General features: G+C 45.1%; 2 long non-coding RNA genes across 3 annotated transcripts; both read left to right on the top strand.

Annotated features, from left to right (window-relative positions):
- Window positions 1-2156: 2156 nt before the first annotated feature.
- Window positions 2157-4614, top strand: LOC115247353 (uncharacterized). Of its 2 annotated transcripts, none has more exons than XR_003886425.1 (3): window positions 2157-2248; window positions 3646-3784; window positions 4297-4614. It is a non-coding gene; the product is annotated as an uncharacterized lncRNA (long non-coding RNA). The 2 variants fall into 2 exon arrangements; XR_003886424.1 differs by lacking the exon at window positions 2157-2248 and adding an exon at window positions 2257-2371.
- A 1352-nt stretch (window positions 4615-5966) lies between these two features.
- LOC115247354 (uncharacterized) lies at window positions 5967-8168 on the top strand. The gene is made up of 2 exons (XR_003886426.1): window positions 5967-6088; window positions 6880-8168. It is a non-coding gene; the product is annotated as an uncharacterized lncRNA (long non-coding RNA).
- The last annotated feature ends 13659 nt before the right edge of the window (window positions 8169-21827 follow it).

Raw genomic sequence — 21827 nt, 5'->3', positions numbered from 1 at the left:
TTTATAGCTGGGCGATGGAACCTGTATGTATAAGGAGCTCTTTTCACTCACTCTGGTAAAACCCCCAAAGTCCTTCAATAAATGCTTCTATGACAAGTTTATTTCAATGGGTTGGCACAAAGAATGGCCCCCTCTGTAAATCAGTGCTTTTGTTTAAGCAGAAAACGCAGCCCAGCATCATTCAGCAAGTCTCGTCATAATAATGCGGAAACTGTAAGACCTATAGAAGCCTACAAGATAGCCCATTCTCTCTGTTTCTAATTTCCCTCACACGAAGGCAGATGCACACAATAGGGACCGTATAGGTTCTCCTATATGAGCCAGTGAGGCAGAAACTGTCAAAAGCTTGAGTTTCATCAGGCCGCTGTAATAGTTTAAAAGAATGCAAAGCCCATGACAAAAGTACGGGGGAAATACAGAGAACAGGTGGTCATCGCCGCGTCCCACAGTCAAAATCAGGCAGAGGTTTTAGATTTCAGCGATTGGGGACACCGAGGTTTGTTTTCTCTTTATGTCTGCACAGATGTGTGAAAAGATGCCAGACCTCTAACCCCCTCCTCATGCCTCCCGCCAGCCCTTGGGCCGAAAATGCAGAGTCGTGGGTGCAGCAACAAGCATTTTTGGACCATTAACGTTCTGAAATAGTTTGTTGCGTAGTGCCTTTTAGACATTAATCCAGCCACCCCAACTATTCCTCTTTGCACCTGAGAGTCTATGTATCTCTGTTCTGTCCAATACATCTTGGTAAGCCTTCGCTGTGAGCAACTACAAAGTGAAAGATGGAAAAGGAACAATTGGGGAGCGAATAAAGAAAGTGAAAATGTGGCACTCGCATACTGATACCTGCACATACAGGCTGAGACGGGCAGATCTACCAGCCACAGAGGCCACGAGGTGTCTAGCTGTCAGTACGTTAATGTGCAAAACCGCACGCTCGTGTGTGTGTGTGTGTGTGTGTGTGTGTGTGTGTGTGTGTGTGTGTGTGTGTGTGCGTGTGAGTGTGTGTGTGGGTGTGGGTGTGTGTTTAAGTTTGTGTTAACTGTAGGAGAATGATGACAGATGAGCAGCAGCAGGCAGACCTTCAGGTGTGCGATAAATTCAAGGTAGAATGGAGAGGATATATATGGGTGTAAGTGAATGTCATGCCCGTGCATGTGTGTGTGTGTGTGTGAGAGAGAGAGAGAGAGAGTTCTGCTTGGGTGAACTTGAAGAATGCCTGTATGTGAATCCTGGCAGGTTAAACAAGGAACTCCTTTCATCATGTAGCAGCTCACTGTCATAAAACCCACCCAAATTTTCCTCCTTCATCTTTCATTGACTTTCCTCTCCAACCCGGTGCCCCTCTCTTATTTACTCCCCCGGTTCCTCCATTATGAACAGGAAACATTTTTAGAAAGAGAATAAATGCTCCCTTTCCAGCGCTTTTCACAGTCTGTCCCATCTTCAAAAACCCTCCCTCCCTCCCTCCCTTCCTCCCTCCCTCCCTCCCTCCCTTCCTCCCTCCCTCCCTCCTTCTCCAGTGTAGCGTGGGAGCTGTCAGTGGCACTTGCTCTGACACACACTCAGGTTCCCGGCAGCCGGCAGGTCCTCGTGCTTTAAAGGGCAGCGGCTAATTAGCCATAATAGCTCCCATTTTGTAGTGGCCTTGCATCATGCCTTTGATGGCATGATTGGGAATGCCCAAAGGGGAATACCAGATAATTTTCTCTGTCTGACTTGGGAAAAGAGATGGGTGTGATAAGAATGGTCTGAGAGTAAAAGTGAAACCGTGTGTGTGTTGGGGGGAATTTTTTTTTTTTTATATACTTCCTTAACATTAAATATTAAACAGTGCATCATTCCCTCAAGTGCCAATTAAAGAAAATGGGTGGCTTCATTCGTTTACTGTAAGCTGCCATCAGAGGGTCAGCAAAATGCTCCGCCTTTGAATTTTTCTTTTTTTTTTGAGATTTTGTTGTTGAATTTATTTATGATCTGTAAAGAATTCTGAAAATGTCCCTCACTGTTCTACCTGCCCCCTCTGTTTTCCCATGGATGTGGTTGACTGGTGAACCGTGGGGGGCGGAGGGGGGGGGGTGGGGGGGGGTCTGGGGGGTTGGACCTACTCAACACACACATGCACACACCCGAACAAAAACAAACACACAAGAATACACACACCACTGGAGCGCTAATGGTGCTTGAAACTCAGCGCAGCATGCTTCTCCCCATGACAAAAGGAGAGAGGGGGTGAAGAAGGGAAGGAAAGGTGGGTAGCATCAGGTCCCCCCCACCCTCCAGCATTTCTAAAATGGGTTTATCTCTGCCAAGAGGGTGTCTCTTTGTATCACCACGCCAGCGACTGAAGAGGGAGAGGATGAAGGCAGCCAAGGTAGGAACACAAGAAGAGGCAGGATAGAGAGGATGGCGGGGGAGGTGAGCCTATCCTGGGACGGGACCACCTGCGTCGTCTCCTTTTTTGCTGGAAGATTATGCGGGTGCACAAAGCAGCACAGGGGAGGAGGGCTGGTGCACCAAGGGGTGGCCAGCGTCGGGAGAGTGAGAAGCGTGGAAAGTGGAGCTGGCATGTGTGCCAGGGGTCTGCCACATACTGTACCAGCAACCCTGAGTAGTCTACAACAGCCCAAAGATGCCACCCCCACCTTCATCATCAGTCTAAACAGTATCTGACATGGGTGTATTTTGCTCATATTTACTACTGTAACACTGTAATTAGCGTTAATATGTGAGGAAATGTAATGATAGTGAATTAAGCAAATTTTCCAGTTCATTGAGTATAATGATGGTAATGCCTTTTTGTTTTCTTTCATCAGAATTAATTCTATTAGATTCAAACACAATTACAGGACAGCAGACACTGACAAAATTGCATTCTAATCAATGTGTACAACAAACTGCTAAATGTAGCATAAATAAAGCTCAAAGGGCTGCGACAGTTTGGGAATAAAGCCCCTCCGTCACATTCTTTGAGTCTAGTTTTTTTTTTAAATATAGAAAAATTAATACAAACTGCAGTTTAGTGTGATTCTTAGCTGTAAGCATTCTAGTGGTTCTACACTTAAGAGGAAGGAAATGTGCTTACAAAAGCAGAAAAAAATCAAATATTCCCATGTGGTTTGGGTCCCAATATGTGAAACTGAATATTTTGTACATACTGCATTGATGAACTTGTCTCTACTGACTTCATTTTCTGTTTTTATATGTCAAACCTATGTGTGAGTGGGGGCCTTAAGAGCTGCCGCTGGGCATTTGCTGCATGTGCAGATTTGGGCCATAGGTGGATTTTTATAACCCCACTGCTGCTGTTGCCTTTGCTCACCATTACTTTGGTTTTTAAAATAAAACAATATTCTGCTTTGTGTGTCTATTTATTGGTTAACACTTTGAAAAGATTATTTAATTTATATTGAGCTGGCCATAGGAGAAAAAAAGTACGTCATTTGCCAAAATGCAAAACAGAAAACTCAGCTGATCAGGCTAATTTTGGGCTGTTCATGGCACAAAGACAAAATTAAGAGGTTTTTAAAAATTGTCTTTTTCGTGGTTAACATAAACAAGGAAACTGCATCGTCAGCAAAAGCTAACAAAAACAAGCTCTTTCCCGCTGTTTTTCCTCCATTTGTTTTCCTACTTCTTTTCTTCCAGAGCTGCAGTTCATCCATCAAGGTTTCCTGAAGGTGATGCATTGTGGAAAAAGCACCACGGTCCTCCCCTTGCTGCTGTCAGAGATGGTCCCACAGCTGTGAGTGGAGGTCCCCAGCATGGATGTTACTATCAATGATTGGTCAGTCTCCTTTGTTTCAGGCACTGTCATTGGTCAAGATTAATAGCTGGTTCTGGTTAATTATTCCACGCCTGGGTATTGGTCTGATGCTGAACCTCAGCTAACCTCAGCTGCTCCATCAATGTACCCTGACATTATTTGGACCTCGCTCTTCACCACAGTCAGCCATTAAATCTAATAAATGCAGTCTCTCTATTGTCTTTTTGCTGATGCGGGCTATTAGCCAAGTGGTGAGTGCGTCTCGGGCCAGGTCTGGGCCACGCCAGTTGTGACAAAGCTGTTGTGTAAAAGTCTCGGCCCCCCGTCTTGTCGTCCTTTGTGAGTAGCCTCGCTGTAACTTGCAGACTTCAGCAAATTCTTAGAACAAGGTGAAAAAAAAAGGGAGCAGAAAGAGGAGAATGACAGAGTAGGACCGACCACAGAGGCAACCTGTGCTTCTCAAGGTCTGCGTGAATGGTTTTTTTTTAAGGTATTCATTGTGATCCCTTTCACCCGCTCTCTGTTCTTCAAAGGGTTGGCAGAGCCTCGGCTTGGCGTGGGTCTGAGCTTGCGTCGTTCCCAGCAAGAGCTCCCAGGGCCACACTGATGTTCTGATCATAACCCCACGGCACCAGCGTTGGGAGAAATGCAGCCGTGGCATCCTGCTGTTCAAAATCCCTTTGTCCCATTGGAAGGTTCCTCAGACGGGATTAAAGTCAGCCACGACCGGGGTCACCCCAGAAGTCCTTCCCTCTCTTTTTGCAGTCTCTGATGCTCTTCATAGAGTTATGTAAACACATTATTATCTATTAACCAATCTAGGACAGTGTGAGAGAGATAGAGAGAGATATTTGCAAGGTAATTGGCAGAGTAAATGATTGCTCTTGACTCACTAGGAGTTTTGAATTTTTCTTTTCAGGAAAAAGTACTAGTAATGTCTCTGGGGCATATTTAAAAGTCCAGAGGGTCTGCAGTCATTTAACATTTATCCTGAAACCCAGATTCAACAATTAACTTGTGGATCTAGGAGGTCTGTGAATTCCCTCTGCACATTTTTATTTGTATGCTTTAGCTGATAGCAGTAAGATAATTTACCATAATAATGCCAGGTTAATGCCGATTTAATGTCAAAACATTCCCATTTTCATTTTTATCTCTTCTAATAAAACCAATTTCCAGATGTCCGATTTGTCTGTAAATAAAGACGGATTCCTATGGCTTGAATAAGGTCAGGCCTTCCCATGGTTGAGATATTATTGAATATGTCATCTAAATCCTACATAACTTCTCTGTAGCTTGCCCTACTTTTCCAGCACTGACACACGCGCAGGAGTCGTCCCGTGTGATGTTCTCTCCCCAGCACGCTCCCTCGTCTCTGAGCCGCGCAGACCTCCAGCCTTCTTGTAATAAATGTTCAGTGCCCTAATCGATTTGCAATGCTTGGGGAGCATCTCTCTTGGTTTAGCAGATAAAAAGATGAGACAGAACCCAGAGGAGCAGAGGGTTCCCTGTGAATGTGGCGAGAGCGCGCGGCAAAGAAGAGGGACCTTTGGCGGGGGGTCTATTAGAGAAAAGACTTCCCGTTGCGTAAATAGTATTCATGGAAGACAGAGTGGTCATGGAGGATTGACGGGAGTCTTCTTCTCTGAGAAGATGGAGCTGACTCATTCTCCGCCGGGCTTTTCTTCCCGATGTGGCTCGCCAAGGGGCTCCTTTGTGCTGGAGCAGCAGGTAGCAGTGGAGTGGCAGGTCAACTCTCGGGCCAGCGTGGATACCCTTTTCTCCCAATGACCCCCAGCTGAGTGTTTCTCTCCAGTGAACGTAAGAGACTGTGCATGTTTGTCTGACGTTCCAGACAGGAATTCACGGTAAATGACGGATTAAAAGCTGTTTTAAAGCACACCATTAACTTTACAAACGTACATTCTTAGGCACTAAAATCCTCTCTCTCTTTTTTTGGTAGATTTGATGTGAACTTTAGGACCTGCCTGTTGAGTTTTGCCGCCGACAGACCAAAAACCAGAGTTGTTGGCGGCAACATCTACCGTACATGTAAAAAGAGGCAAGGAATATCCTGATTTCACTTTCTTTCCCAACGCATCTATGAGTTTTCATACGTTGTGATGCTTTTCTTTTAAAAGTCCCGGCCTGTTTGCTCTCTCTCCCCATGGTAACTTGAACAGTTTTCTCCGTGGGTGGTTCACTCAGCTGCAGGGCTGCAGAATGCAGTTGCCCACATATCCCGCAGTCTAATCGAATAACCGCCCCAGCGTGGCGCCCAGCGTGAGTAGCGTCCCCACGGGGAGGCTTGACCGCCGGCTGCAGGTACCTTTCATAGCTGTGTGGCAGGCCCGCTCCTTTCGCCTGCATCCTGCTGCTAGAAATTTGTCGGCCCCCACTGTGTTTCTTTCTGGGAGTGTCAGCTGCGGGGCCCCTGATGGGAGATTTGTTGATATGATAACTCGATTAGACTACAGGATGGATGACATGGTGGCAGAGAGCCAGTCAGAAGCACCAGGGGAGGTGCTGACTCCTCTCCTTAACCTCTCCTCAGGAGTCCAGTGTTCAGCACCTGCCTTCTGCTAATCAGACACAGCTCAGGACAGTGGGCAGAGAAAAGACTTGAGGTCAAGTCTTGTTTGCAATGCGCAGACCCCATTTGGTCTGCCGTGATCTCAGCACCCCTTAAGGGAAGGAGCATCTCAAAACAGCTGAGACATATCGCCGATTTTTTTTTTGCACCTCCAAAGTATCAACAATGACAACAACAAAAGCATACTGTAAAGGTTTCTATATAGGTGTATTATGTAAGCGCTAGGTGTCGTCTGGGAACAGCCTATGTGATTTTGTTACTGCAGGCAGACGTCCACAGTAATTTGCTGTGATATTAGCACTTTCATTCTTCATTCATGACTACTTTACAGGTTTTGTACTCTTGTTCTGTCATTTTTCTGCACCGCCATATTTCACAGGTGAAATCAGAGGGTTTAAAATCCTCCAGGGCTTCATTAGCTGGCGTTGCAGGGCCAGTAAACCTTTCCTCACAGGTTTTCACCACCGTAAGGAGAGCCAAAACTTCTTCCTGATGCACAATACCTTCTCTGTATTTCCTCCAGGTTATTTGCCGTGTGATGCACTGGGGCCAGTCAAGTCAATTAAGTTCACATCTCCACTTTGGCCAAACAAGGGATTGTGGTGATATGAGGAGCGCTAAAGACCAACCGGAGCCTCCCCTTCCCAGCCCAGGCTTTGAGGAGCAGCAAAAAGGACACCAAACAAAGGGCGGCCCCTCTGTGTCTCAATGACTCCGCTCTTTGTTGCCTTCTTAGGCCTCATAAAGGAAGAGGGACGCTCTTGTTTGCCCAGGAGGTGGTTTAATGGCCCCTGGAAGAACAATGGCGCCACATTCAAGCCATCCAGAGGAGCTCATTATATGGGGCTGTCCCAAAGTGCAGGGTCCCTGGACATTCCCACTGAAGCGGTACTGAATGGTGGCAATGGGCGGGTCGGGCTTGGGAGGGCATACAGGGGAGAATAGAGACCATTGAGGTGACAAGCAGGTTCCATCTGCCCTGTGCCTCCTCACCTTGCATCACGACAGCTAGGGGCCTCTCCACGCACAAAGGGCAAATTTAGTGTGTCGGGGTTGCTTAAAACGCTCACTTTAGAAAAGACCATTGAGGGAAATATCAACACTGTAGACAACGCAATGGTGCATTCAGCCTCTCCTGCCCCCTTCCCATTGACCAAGTTCCTTTTCCTTTCAGTCCTTTTCTCTTTTTGGTCCCATTCAAGTCCCACTTCTCTCATCTCTAAAACTCCTCAACCTTGGCCATTTTTCCCATACCTTGCAAAGGGGCGGATGACAAGAATTAGGTTAGTTCTGGCCCAACCCAGAGGTTTTGTCCTCTCTGAGCTATGGCAGGTAACTGTGGCCATGACGAGATGGATCATCAATCATCTGCCAATCGTCTCTGGCGATATGATGCTTGGCATCAGGAAATCGGCTCACAGATTTTTGGACCAAGGCATTCACAACTAATTTAGTGAATCTTTCAATCTCCCAGTGAAGTTCTGAATTCAGTATCAAGAGGATTACAACTTATTTCCAACTTGCCATAAACATTTGCATGTAATATGTAGTTATATGCAACTCTTTTGCAATGTAGATTGCAACATCCTATATAGTTTTAAAATGTTTACATTCATGCAAGATTTCAATTCTGATCTCTACAAGATCTACATTTCTACACAGTTCTTATAAGTTATGATCTGAAGGCGAAGATAAATAACAACTTGCTTGCTTTCATATGTTAGATCTAAATCATTTTCCATTTTATTTGGTTTTTTTTGTTGCCATTTCTTGATTTAATAAAAATAACCCTTGGAAGGGAGATGTTTAAAACAGGAAAGATCAGGAAACAATTTATCTTTACACACAATATACACACCAATTTACAATCTTCCATAACCCAGTGATACATTTAGCTCCTACAGAATGTATAAACACTCATTTTTAATGTCAAGTAGTGTCTCGTTGAATTTTTTTTTACTGCTAGTTAGAAATATTCCCATGACACTTCACACCATCCAGATGCTTAACAAGAAAGTTTCTCTTCTTTCTTTTACACAATCTAAGAATGGAAACTGCTGAATTTTAGTTGCACATCTTGATTTTTTTGCTGCTATTGTATTGAAAATTATATTGAACTCAAAGAAAATCAGTTTGCTATGTTCTCCCTCCAAATATGTGCTGAAAACATTTAGCTGTAATAGCTTGACAGGGATTTTCTTATATGCTAAACATAGTTCGTTTCTCTCCGTTCATATTTCGTCAACAACTTATTGCTGTGAACCTGAGCACATTATCTTAACTCTGATCAGAGATGACACATCTGTTCGGCTTCCAGACAACTGAAGTCCATTCAGCATAGACTTTATTTCATGGGCCTTTATGGATGAAAACGATGATTAAGTGCACTGAAATAATTTCTCAAGACCCGTCAGGTTAAGGCCATGGGAAAAGCTACAGCAAAGAAATCGTCACAATCGCCTATGTCGAAGAGCATCTTCACAGACCTTAGAAACAGTCGATCTTTGCTGCCTGTCTGAGGGACAAGGCCTTCATGGTCGCCACACCACTTGTAGCCTTATAGTTAGCAAGATCACGTCCCCTAGACACCCCACTGTGCAGCTAGCAGTTAGCCTGGAGCTCCCACTGGGCAAACTCAGCAGGGGCCGTGGGCGGCGGGCAGGATCCCCAGGGGCCAAATTGCACCCATGTTGCGCCAGGCTTTTGTAAGTCTTTATGCGCGCGTGTGTGTGTGTGTGTGTGTGTGTGTGTGTGTGTGTGGGTGTGTGTGTGTGTGTGTGTGTGTGTGTGTGTGTGTGTGTGTGTGAAGCCTACACATGTATATATCTTGCGATTGGTGTGTGTGTATTTGCACTTGCATTTTCCTATTTGGTCCAATGAATCTGAATGGGAAAAAGGTTTTCCACCAGATGCCATGGCTCCCAGAAGTCTTAGCGGGGTGCCAGCAAAGTCCCGCTGTGCTGCCACAGTAGGAACATAAAGTTCGCTGCAGGAGAAGGCCTGCAGCCTTAATGACACATCAGTCTTCCTCTAGCCTGGCCTGACATGCCCAAGTGTCTTGTTCATGGTGGCATATCCATAGTCGAAGAATGCATATGGCAGGGGTGCTTTATCAAGCCCTGTGGGAACCTGCATTCACTCCCAGCAGTGGAGAGCATTTAAGCACTGTTCTGCGCTGTTGGTGCAGTTTACTCGCTTGGCAGGAGGTTGTGATCTTATTCCCCTACAGGTTTCTCAACTGTGCATGCAATTGGATAATTAGTCATTTGTGTGATCTAGTTCTCAATTACTGGAAAGAGAGGTACACAGAATGTGAAAATGTTATACAAATGTTGTATGTGTCATACTTGTGCTGTATTGAACAGAGTATATTTTAATGTTAACTTTTGGGAAAAAAAAATATACAGAAGACAGGCGAAGGTAAAATGGCCTGGAGTACTGCTGTTGAGGGAAAAGGCCAATGCAGGGTATCAGGTGTCTTTGAAATCGCCTACGAAGGAAACACAACTGAGAACACGCTTGTTTTTAGGTTTTTGAGCAATGATTCCAGCAAGACTTTGCTTCCTTCCTAAAAGACGGTGTCAAAGGTCACTCTGTTTCACCTCCCTTGCACACATCTCCCCGATTTTGCTTTCAACATCTCTATCACTGGGAGCTATCTGCTACTGTAGATTATATAATGGCAAGTATTTTATTGCTGGTGAAAAAGGGAAAAACAACACATCAGAAAATAGAGCAAACAGAGATGGAGGAGCTGAAGGAAACGCGTGGAATAAAGAGAGAAGGGCTCATGTGTGGCCATGAATGACTCCGGAGGTTGTTTTTGCATGAAAGACAGCGTTTCACTCACTCTGTCTCTGTCTTTGTCTCTACTCCCTTCACTCCCTCGCTTGCTGCGTGCAGAGCGAGTGGTTCTTCACTTGCCTCCAGCCAGGAGGTAAAACTGAACTGCAGAGCCAGGCTGCCAAATGATGAAAGACTCAGGCATCCAGGGATGCTCTGAGCCAGGACCGAGAGCTCAGAGCGAGAGAAAATGCTCGCTTTTCAACTTAACGTTTTCTTTCCTGCATTTTTTTTTTTTTTTTTTTGGTGTCAGTTTTTCCAGCATCAGGGTGAACGTTTTTTTTTTTAATCTTCGTATACAAGTACTTGCACCCCAGCCTTGGAGCGAGAGCTCCTCGTGGGAGACGGGTGGATGGATGGAGTGAGGAGGAGGATTGCAAAAGAATGGCCAGAGACAATATGTTTGTGTATGTGTGTCCGTGAGAAGGGGGGGCATTCTCCATAATAAAATGAACAGAATTTCTTTCCTATAGTACACTATACAGTGTATTCTTCAAGAATACATGGGCTTTATATTTCTACATTTGCTAAGGATAATTTTCATTGCTTTAAAGGTTTTTAATGTTTTTTTCATCACTCAGGTAGATGCTGAGAGAGAATTAACTGAGATAGAGCACTGAGCTCATGCAGGAATTCTTCACGAGCGCTTCAGAGATGCACTGAAAGTGTGCATGTGTCTTTAAACTTTATAGGTTCTGACACAGCCTTCTTCTCTCCGCTCTCTTCCATTTGCTGCGAGACACTGAGCGGCCCAACAGATCCCACCACAAACAGAAGAATACTGTGATTCTGTGGTCAGGCTGCAAACACCCTGCCAAGTTTCTTCTTCCTGGCCCTAATCCTCCCTTAAACAGAGGGGAAATGTGATGCAAGGTGTCGGCAACACCATCAAGATTGTATTTTTTTTCCCTGTCTTTACAGTAAAGCTACTTTGCGGTTCCAAGCAGGGGTGTAATCCTCCATATTACACCATTCTTTCTATTCATCACATTTTGTTCTTTCCCCTTTGGAAGGGGAGGTGAGGAAACCATTGGAAAGGCTTGGCCATATTTGCTCGCAGCACAAAAGCAATTGTCAGAGGGGACTGTCTGCATGTCTGCTATCACACACACACACATACACACACATGCACTAAATGTAGATATCAAGTATGCTTTTCTCCAGCTCGCCACTGTATTGTGCAAGCATGATTAGGTGCAACTCCATGTGCTTGGGGAGTCTGATGTGTGTAAAAAGGGGGGAAAGCGCAGAGCAGTGGCCAGATTGCAAATCCAAATCAGTCTCATATGTGGACGATGGCGTGGGGGGTGGGGGTTAGGTCATTCAGGATGGGGGGCAGACTAACGCAGCCTCTTTATGTTCTAGAACAGAGCTTAAATTGGAGCCATGCTGCAGGGGATTAAACACACACGCACAAAAAAATAAGTTTAAAAAATCCAATCTGACATTCAATCTAGTTTAGCGATTATTTCTTTCTAACTAACTGTTATCAGCAGATCATCCTTTCATAGTCCCTTTTTACATAAAGTATGGTCTCTGAAGGAGATCTTAAGACTTTGACCAGGTGTCTCCTCAAATCATTTAGCTGAGTTAGCTGATGCTGGATGATTATACATCATAGATTCCTGCATATCTGTGCATCTCCACAGGACCCCCAAGTACATGAAAATGTATTCAAATCTGGGTGATGATGTATGGGGGAGTGAAACAGATGTGGGATCCATGGCCATCTTGGTCCTTCAGTTTTGGAAAGTTTTGCTTTGCTTTGGTTTGGTTTTTCTGAATTTGTTTTTTTACGGAGTGTTCGTCCTTCAGCTTGACGGTTATTCATTCATAGACTGGGCTTGTTTGGAGACGCCAACTCAAAGTTTCTCAGAAATCCATTCAAAAGAGTCTGGAATTTGTTGTTCCTCCAGTTCTTGCAGCTTCTCTTCTTTTGGTCCAAATGATCAAAGCTCTGTCAAACTGACATTTGTAGAAAGGTTTAAAAAAAACAAGTTTTGAAGCCGCACGCTGAATTAAACATGGCGGGTGAACAGAAGTGTGGAGTGCCGCTTGTGTGTTCCACCTATCAGCCTTCTTGAGTACACAGCCCTGCTCTTCAAGAATTTTGGGCAATCTGAAAAGTCCTTCCTACCAACTGCTTTTTACTGGGAAGGTTTGGAGTTGGGAAAAGGTTTTTTTCTCACCTCACATAAAGTAGAGATATAAAATAATAAAAGTAGAAAGTGGAATAGTGATGCTAATTTGGTCGCCTCACGCCCAAATGTCTGGTCGTCCAACAGTATGATACCTTTAATCCAGCATCAACCCAGACTAGCACAAGCTCATAGCAGGGTAAATCTCACTTATCCTCCCCACATGGTTATTTTTATTCATCAGGCTTGTTCGTGGAGTGGAGACTATGGAGTCAGCACGATTAGAAAGCAAGAGTGGAGATGTTTGTGTTCATGCAAACAGCTCCTCCACAAAGAAGCCAGGAAGGCTACAGTATGTGAATGGGGCTACTGTATGACACGAGGATAACGTTGGAAACAAGACAACACAACAAAGTGAGTACATGTCACATGATGTTTTTCCATGTCTCTCCAGAGTTAACAAAAACATCCCACAAATTGATGTATCGTTTCCAGTGGGTGAGGTCTTGGTGTTTGATGGAGTGTAGGGACTTTAGTAGTGGTGTATCAAATGTGTTCATGGGATTGGGAAACAGGCAGCCTGCCAGTCAGTGGAGGCCAAGAAGGATCAGCAGAGTCCATGTGTGGCGGATGTTTTCCACAAGCCGAGCAGCCAGCTTGGCCACAGCTGTCCAAACCGCAGGCCCTGGGAGAAGATGAGGAGGAGAAGGGAGGGTTAGAGAAAGAGGAAAGAGGCTTGGGGGAAGCAGCGGGGAGAGTGGTGAGCTTGGCAAAGGTCAGACAGGCTGAGGCAGTCAGGAGTGTGGGAACTGTCCGGGAAAGCATGTGCGAAATGCTCTGAAACTGGATATCATCTTACAGCCAGACCGCCTGAGGGAGAGGGCTGTGTGTCTGCATGTGTAAATGTGTGTGTGCGTGTGTGTGTGTGTGGGGGGGGGGGGGGTGCGTGTGTGTGTGTATGTGCGGGTGCATGCCTCTATGGATGGTAATATGTGCTAATTCAGGAGGCTACTGCTGGAGAAAGAGAGAGAGAGAGAGAAGGAGCATCCATGCTGCTCACAAGGGTTGTCTATATATATAAAACACATGTGTTATGATGATTTGATGTCAGAGATACAATATCTTAACTGCAAGAAATTAGCCTGTTGGGCCATTAGTGCTCTGCTGGCTTGGAGCTTGTCTTTAATATATGTCTTGCGCTCTTAAACTAAGGGGATTTCCGTGGCGAGGTTCGGCGAGCTCTTCAAAACTGAAGTCAGTCCTCAAGTTTTGGGGGAAATTAACTTCCTAATGATGTTTGTGTGCAGCTGAGATGCATTGCTGGTTTTAATGAAAGACAGACATCCCTGGTTGAACTCTGGTTGCTCTCAAAGGCTCAAAGATGGGGATGTGAAGAACACACAAATACTGCCTGAGTGCGGTTGTCTGCTTTGGCTGAGCGGCAGGCTCACACATCCAGCAGGTGAGATGAAGTCAGATCCTGCTATGTAGGTGCCTCAACATGCAATCCTGACGTTATACCCCATACGGTCCCCCTGAACACACAGATCGACCTCCTGCCACATGCACCGGATCTTCTGTCTCAGTAAAACTCAAAACCAGTCAAACAAACCCACACCTCAGCTGGATGGAGTTCACACACCACCTCAACTTGTGTGTGTGTGTCATAACAGTAAGTGTGTGTACATATACATATAACTCCCACCTTTGTCTGCTCCTCCTGCTCCCATCTTTCACGGGGCCAGGCCTTTGAAGAAGCCTAATCCGGGTTATTTGCTTTCCCATGCTTGTGTCACGTCCCGCACTGAATTGACTGTGGAAAATGCATTCTAGTCTGCCGGCCGCTCCCTCTGTCCCTGATTTATCCGAATAGGATGTGGTCGATGGGCGTTTATAAAACTGGCTGAATGGAGGGCAAATATGATCTCACCGCCACTCTTTTTATCCACAACGCAACACTCTCACTGTTGCTCACAGACCTTTATGTAACCTGACATCCATTCATGCTTGTCGCATTGAGCCAGGCTCATTGAGAGGTCCCCAAAGAGTGCCGTGTTCACAATAGGCCCCAGTTCATTACAGTTAATAACAGTGGCAGACGCTGCATTGTTTCCCCAACGCAAGTTGATTTAGCACACTTAAAGGGGTAATTGTTTTAGGCCCAGCGGAGCTTCCTCCCCAGGTAAGTGGTTGAAAGCGGATCCTGCTGCATGATTGCAGACGTGTTACCCCCCCCCTGTGGAGGTGGAAGGCACAAAGAAGGGATCGTAGAGTTTGAGATAAAAAGAGAAAGTTGCGTGTTGACAAGTGTGTATGTGGGGAAAGTCACACACGTGCAATTAAATTGACTCAACTTCTGATGCGACATAGCTGATTTGGTTCATTTGCATATGCCAATCATATCTGCACGGCGCATTCATGCATGTGTTTCTGTTTTTCTCAGGATATTCCTCATACTCCAAATCCAGTCATCACCCTCCCACAGTCACGCAATTGCTGTGGCGGCCTGCCAAAGCTTCTGTGGCCTGCACCGAGCTGCACAGTGTTTTCCGTTCCCAGAGGCCCTCGGTTCTCTCGCCTGGCCTCAGCACACCGTGTTTATGTCCTGTGTAATTGCAGACCTCAGTCTGAGCAGGAGGCCAGCGTCTGTCAAAATAGGCTCGTGTTCCCTTCAAGCAAGGCCTGAACCACATCATCTCCAGCAGTCAGACCACATTTCCCACCATCCACTACCTGACGGGCTGAGAGGAACCCAGGCCTGTTGACAGAATCAAGGGTTAAAAAAAGTGTTCCATTATGACCCTTGCAATTACCTTTTATGTTTACCAAAAGCCGCTGTTTAACACACACGCACGAGCACATAAATGGTACATGCTCAAATATCCAAACACATTATTTCTCATTCGCAGCCCCTAAAGCAGCCATGGGAGCCCACACTTGGTCATAGGAGGCAGCCGTGAAATGGGGCCCTGTCTGGGAGCTGTTGGCAGGGCTGGTGGAAACAGCATAAGCGTGGTCCTCATTAACTGTGATGACGCGCGCTAGCTCGCCATCTCTGAGGAGCAGGCTTGTCTGTTGCAACTGCAGCTACTGCGAGGAGCTTGGGGAAGGAAAGGTCATGGATTTATTTATCCAGCTACAGCGGTAACTCGGTTACATCTTTAAAAACACATTATCTGTTAATTATTCAACAAACTGCTTTGACCTTAGACACCAGTTACTTGGTTTATTACAGTATCAACAACTACGACACCCACTGGCCATGAGGTCGGAAACCCACTGACCTTTTCTGACCAAGGAAGCCTGACCACATACTTCTCTTGACCTCCAGTGCATCGGTGTACTCCCCTCTTCTTCTTTTTCCCCTGTTGGGAACCAGGGCTAGATCAAGGGGTGGGTGGGCTGATGGGTGGGATGGTGACAGCAGAGAATGGGGAGAAGGGAAAATTCCTGAGTGCTTAAATCCCTTCACATCCACCCTGGAATCAGAGAATCACGGTCTGCCCACACAAACCCAGCCCCGTGTGACACTCCTGGAATGCTGAAGGGGTTTTTTTCTTCACCAATTTAGGTAATTACCGCAGCGGTCACGGTGCTAAGAACAGAGCCCGTGACCCTGGGCGGTGCGCAGTGACAGCCAGCGTAGCTTAGGCGGCGTTCGGCTTTGTGTCCCTGAAACCAAACTTGCCGACATATTCATCACTGACTTCACTGCAGCAGCCCATATTTGGTGGGTATAAAGCCTGCCAACTGGTGTATTGTGTCACATATGGGATACCCAACATTCCCATAGACCCTATTAGAATGTATTGGAATGATAGCACGCCATTTGTTTTCATGTTAAAGGTTTTGTTGCTATAGTTAACGGCATGCACGAGTCTGGAATGCCCCAATCAGTTCGCTCCTGATTGCCATTCTCAATGGATTGCTCTTTTGAGCATTTGATTGCATAAATGACAAATTAAACAGAATCTCTCCAAAGCTGCTCACAGACCAAGTATCTAACAGTCAATTCTTTACCTTTGTTTTTATTTTTAGACTTAAAAAATATGTAATCCAGTGTGTACCTGCAAACATTTTGCTGAAGCTTTTGCCCGCAGGTGTGACCCTCCATAGCCGTTACATCTATCTTTAGGATCTGTGCTGGATCATCAGTGTATAAGTAGGCAGAGCTGTTGTTTGGGTTTCTACTTTTCAGACAGCTGATGTCTTGTTTTTTCTATCCAGTGAAACCAGTTCATGTTAGCATCATGTGATTTGATCTCTCAGTGCAGACAGACGCAAAACTTGGACATAAATAGGGGAGATGGTTTAGTTTAGGTTTGTACAAGTGTGCATGTATTGGTCACCACAACCACAAGTTCATGTCAGTCTACTCCATCCAGAAGCTATTCTTGGAACCAAACAGAGGATAGGCATAAACCCATGTCATCCAGAACCACAAGCTGACCTCCAGACATACAGAAAAGGTGCAGAAGTCCAGAATGCTCTGATTGACATGCACTCCGATATCATGCACCCAGTGGCACTGACAAAACTTTTTATTAGCCTTGACTACCGCTACTTGTAATAATCTTCAAAGGCACTGGTGTTAGTATGTCTGGAGTCCAAAACCTGTTCCTGCCCCGTACCCAGGTCCCACAACCCTCCATCTGTGTTGGGTTCAGGTTGCACTGCATCCAGTAAAGCTCTCGTTTCACCGCAGGTGTTCCATCAAAGTGTTGGCTGCTCCACTTCTGGGCTCCAACCCGGCTGCGTTAAATGCCTGACTGGTCCTAAAGAACCAACCAGTGAGTAGGCTGCACACGAGTGCCGGGCCATTGCGACAGAGTCCTAGCTGCCGCAGACAGAAGCGCTCCTCTGTCCTCCTCTTCTTCCTCCTCCATCTCCTCTTCCTCTGTGTTCCCCAGTGGTTTTAAATGAAAATGTATTTATTGCAAGGCCAGAGGCTGGTCTGGAGAGAAGGAGGCTATGCAGTTTATGAAGATGTGGCTGAGGTGAGGGCTGCAGGGTTTGGCTCCACTTCAGCACCACCAACTCGCCCACACAGTCAGTTTCTCTTCTCTCTATGTTTTTTGGCGGCTCCCTTGTGTACTGCTCCCTCACATGCTTCTGTCTTCTAACTCCTCTCTGTTTGCTTGTCTTTTCTCTCAGATCCCTCCTTTCATTTTTGGCCTCCTGTCTCTCTTATTCTTTGTCTCTCCTTTTCGTTCCTGATTGGGCATGCATAAAGTGTGTTTAAATGTGCCACAGGTTGGATATAAATGATCAGGTTCCGATAATAATTTGTTGAATCTTTAAATCCTTTTTAATCTCCAATATTTGGTTTTCAAATAAAGGGGTGCACCTCACCTTATTATTGTTATTGTGGCACGCTGGTGAGGTGGTTAGCAAGAAAATGCCAGGTTCAAATCCCCTGAGGCCAGGGGTTACAATATGTAGTTTGCGTGTTGTTCCTGTGTCTGTGTGGGTTCTCTCAAGGTACTCCAGTATCCTCCCACAGTCCAGACACATGCATTTGGAGGGTGAGTGAACTTGGTGAATGCAGGCACAAATGGATGTTGGTTCTATTTGCTAGTCCGATGTGCTGGTGACTCATCCAGGTTTCTTTTCATCACCTTTGGTTTTTGCATGAACACTTCAGAAAGGTTTCCCACACTCTCCTTTGAAGTTTAGCTCTCTTTTGTCTCATCACTGCAAACCTTTGGGTTCTTCTCTTTTCTCTTTTCAATGTGGCAAACAGCCGCGTTCCAAGAATCAGGAATACAATCCCGTCCTTATCCATCATTATTGATCTTGTTTAATTAACAATATTTACAGTGTGAAAGGAATCATCTCAAACTAAAGCAGGTACAGACAAGCACAGTAGCGCTCACCAGGTAGCCAGGTTACTGCTATTTGTAGCAAAAATGATGAGAAATCTGAAACTGATTGCAACATTCTGCCCTTTTGTTGGCAGAGTCTGGGAGTGTGATCATGCTGGATCACACTCTCTTTCAGTCTCATTGGGCCTTCGGCTGAGAACGGTTAACACTGGCTAAAGCAGCATCGCTGTCACTAAACTGTCAGCTGCAACAGAAAATTAAATTAGCAGGATTGATGAAGTAGCTGTTGAAATAATCCTCCCAGGAAAGGACCGAGTAGGCAGCTTTGGGTCCACATTTTGGCCCCATGACAACGCTGTGTCTGGAAGAAGATAGACAGCCCTGAACGCTTATGAAGTGTTGACTGCTAGCATTGTCTTGGCCAGCAATTCTTTGACTTCTTTATGACCAATCCAAGTAACGGAGACAATTGGCAGACCTATGTGGGACGCTTTGTGCAATAGAGGTTAACTGCACATGAGAAGCCAAAAAAGGACCCCTGAAAAACGAGGCAAGATGTAATGCAGCTTTTTATGCTCATTCTGGCCCTGTGATAGCTACGGTGGCATGGATTTGTATCCAAGCTACACTGAAAGAGCCACTGAATTGGATGGAGCTTTAAAGTGAAGCAAGAAAGCTCTGGAAAATCGGTCCTCAAAGGCACATTTCCACTGGAAGGCTTTCCCTTTAAGCTGTCAGTCCGAGGTGCTTGAAAATCCTATTATGCCACCAACTTATTGTAATTAAGAGGAAGAAGAGACATACAGATAAAAACACATTCATCAGACAAGAAAGATGCAACGATCCCTTTTGTTGTGCCGTGATTGGGGGCGAAAGAATCACCAAGCATCCAGATCAACCACATGTCCGTTGACATGTGAGTGATCTAAACAGTATCCAGTTTTTCTTTGTCTGCCTTTTTCTCCATTACTCGCAGGCATCACTTTAAAGAACCGTAATGGAAAATAGGTTTTATGGCTTTCAGATCAAAAAAATTGAGCCCTCAAAAGAAATTTTCAAGAAGGTAATGATCCCTCACCTCATCAACTTCTCAGCTAAAGCCTAAATGCATTTTTCACTGAAATCGTGCCCAAAGTTCAGTATAAAGTAGCTATATGAAGGGATTGTGAGCGGTGAGTCTGTATTCTGTCCATTATTTTCCTTATAATGGGCAGCTTGTGTGTTTTCCCTTGTGGCAATGAAGTGAAATGTTCAAACTCCTGTATTCTGAAATGCAAATAGCCTTAATGGAGTTCATATCTTGCTAACCATTTTCAAAATGAGAAGCATTGGGGTCTTTTTTTGTGATCAGGCTGCACAATCTGATTAAACATTTATTGTCAGGAAGGTCAAAGGCTCTTGCAGACTGCTTTTGTGTCGTTGCATCTGATACTGCCCTTTAACATCTTTGATCTCCATTGTCTGTCGCTTCGCCGTGAATCTGTCTTGTGTTACAGAGGAAGGGGTCAAAATATCAAGGGCCAGACTACTGAAGTAGGGCCGCTCCCCTTCAGTGCTCCTCCACACCTGCAGCAGCTGTGTTTCAGGGTCATCACTGATCCTCTGAGAGCTTGACTCTGGAGATTCTGCAGCTGGGACACAGATTCTCTGCATCCCCAATATTCAGTGGAGAACTGATTGTTATCATCATTTCAGGGCTTAAAGGTCCATGTTTGAAATCGTGGTTGAGATCCACCTACCAATAATTGCTTTTAGATCTAGTGAATCATGTGAGCGACAGCAATACATTATAGTTTCCCTCTTGGTGCTCACTAAATGTTGAGCCATTGTCGGGGATCCTGCCATGTGTTGTGCCACAAAGGCCATACAATCACACAAAAACTCAAGGTATCATTTGTCATTACTTGTGAGTTGTGCCTAATTGATTCACATTTACGTGTGTGTGTGTGTGTGTGTGTGTGTGTGTGTGTGTGTGTGGGTGTGTGTGTGTGTGTGTGTGTGAAAGGAGGTGCTTGGCTGTGTATAATGTAGAGCGCTACGAGGGAGGGAGAACTGGCCCGTAATGAATTGGTGTTAATGAGCTGTTAACTCAGCTCGAACCCAAAGCACCATAGAACCCCCTACTGCCAGCTTCTGAGAAAAAAACAAACTTAAACAATGTCTTCACACACACACACACACACACACACACACACACACAATGGAACCCACCTTTTAAATGAAATTTACATTTTTATTTCAACACCTCCTCCTCCTCCTCCTCCCTCTGCACATACAGATGTCACGTCAACTCTCACACTCACAGTACACATGTTCACTGTTACCACGTACATGTGTGAGCCTACAGACACCCACACATTTAATACTAGCACATACTTAGTCAATCAGTCGCTCACTTCCAGGCTAAAAAGCCTCAAAGCTCAGAGGCAGTAAATCTTCCTGGTGCACAGGAGTCAGATAACATTTGTGAATTTTTTTTTTTCTCTAATAGAGAATCAAGTTGAAAAGGCTTCACTGGCTTTCACAGAGGTCGTCCATCTCACACTAACAGGAAAGAATTTATGCGAGATTGTGTGGCACTGATATTGTCCTTTGATGTATCGCTGATCATAAATAATGTAAGTTACATTTCATGCTAAAATCATTGCTCTCGATTTCTGAGCGAACACACAATTTCTCTGGAAACTGACCTATTCACCAAACATAAAAGTCCACATAAAACTTGTAAAAAATATATATCTTTATATATATCTAAATATATATCTTTATCTTTATATATCTTTTTTTCATCTGTGTTGTCCATCAAAATGATCTAGTAATGGTAGTTCTAATAACCTAAAAGAAGCTACAGCAGGATAAACTTGTCTGAAGATGGGGACATATTGGTTATATTTTACTTGGTAAAAAAAAAGATGATAGTGTCTACCTGCCACCTGTGGAACTAAAGTGTACCCACACAAGGCTGACGATGGATAAATGAACACCACTGAAGATTAGGCTCAACACTGCATGTGTACTGAGTACCAAAACATGCAGTGTGTGTGTGTGTGTGTGTGTGTGTGTGTGTGTGTGTGTGTGTGTGTGTGTGTGTGTGTGTGTGTGAGATCTATATCAGTTCTGCATCCCCCTTGAAGTCTATTGACGCTAAGGAGCCAATTAACGGAGGATGCTAAGTCATTTTAAAGGCATTGCTGGAGACATGGAGGACGGAAGGGTGTTTTGGTAATGCCTGACAGTGCTCGTGCTTTATAGCTCACAGCTGGCCCAGGTGTTACCTACACAGGCAGCTACGCTACGCCTGCCTCACTAATGTCAGACCTAACAGGAGGCCACTTTGTGGTTTAGAACCAACTACAACGCAGTCTGTATTTTCTGTGAACATGTGTTGGACTGCAAGTGGACTCGAAGGAAAGACTGGACCGGTTGCCCTGCCTCAGAATTCACGTTGTTGTGGAATACAAGGGAAAAAACAGACTTTATAGGTTTCCCTTGCAAGGGTAGACAACTGTTTTACAGTCTGATGTTTACGGTCATCAAGACCACCAAATTTGTGTAGTTTTTACAGGGCTGCCTTTTTTTCTTGCCTCGTTTCTTCCCAGGCTTTGTTTTTTGTATTAGCATAAGCATTGAACATGTTTTTACTGTGGTATTTAAGACATGCTGTG

The sequence above is a fragment of the Takifugu rubripes genome, chromosome 20, assembly GCF_901000725.2.
Source record: "Takifugu rubripes chromosome 20, fTakRub1.2, whole genome shotgun sequence".
Classification (NCBI taxonomy): Eukaryota; Metazoa; Chordata; class Actinopteri; order Tetraodontiformes; family Tetraodontidae; genus Takifugu; species Takifugu rubripes.
This window is presented reverse-complemented; position numbering and strand designations above follow the sequence as displayed.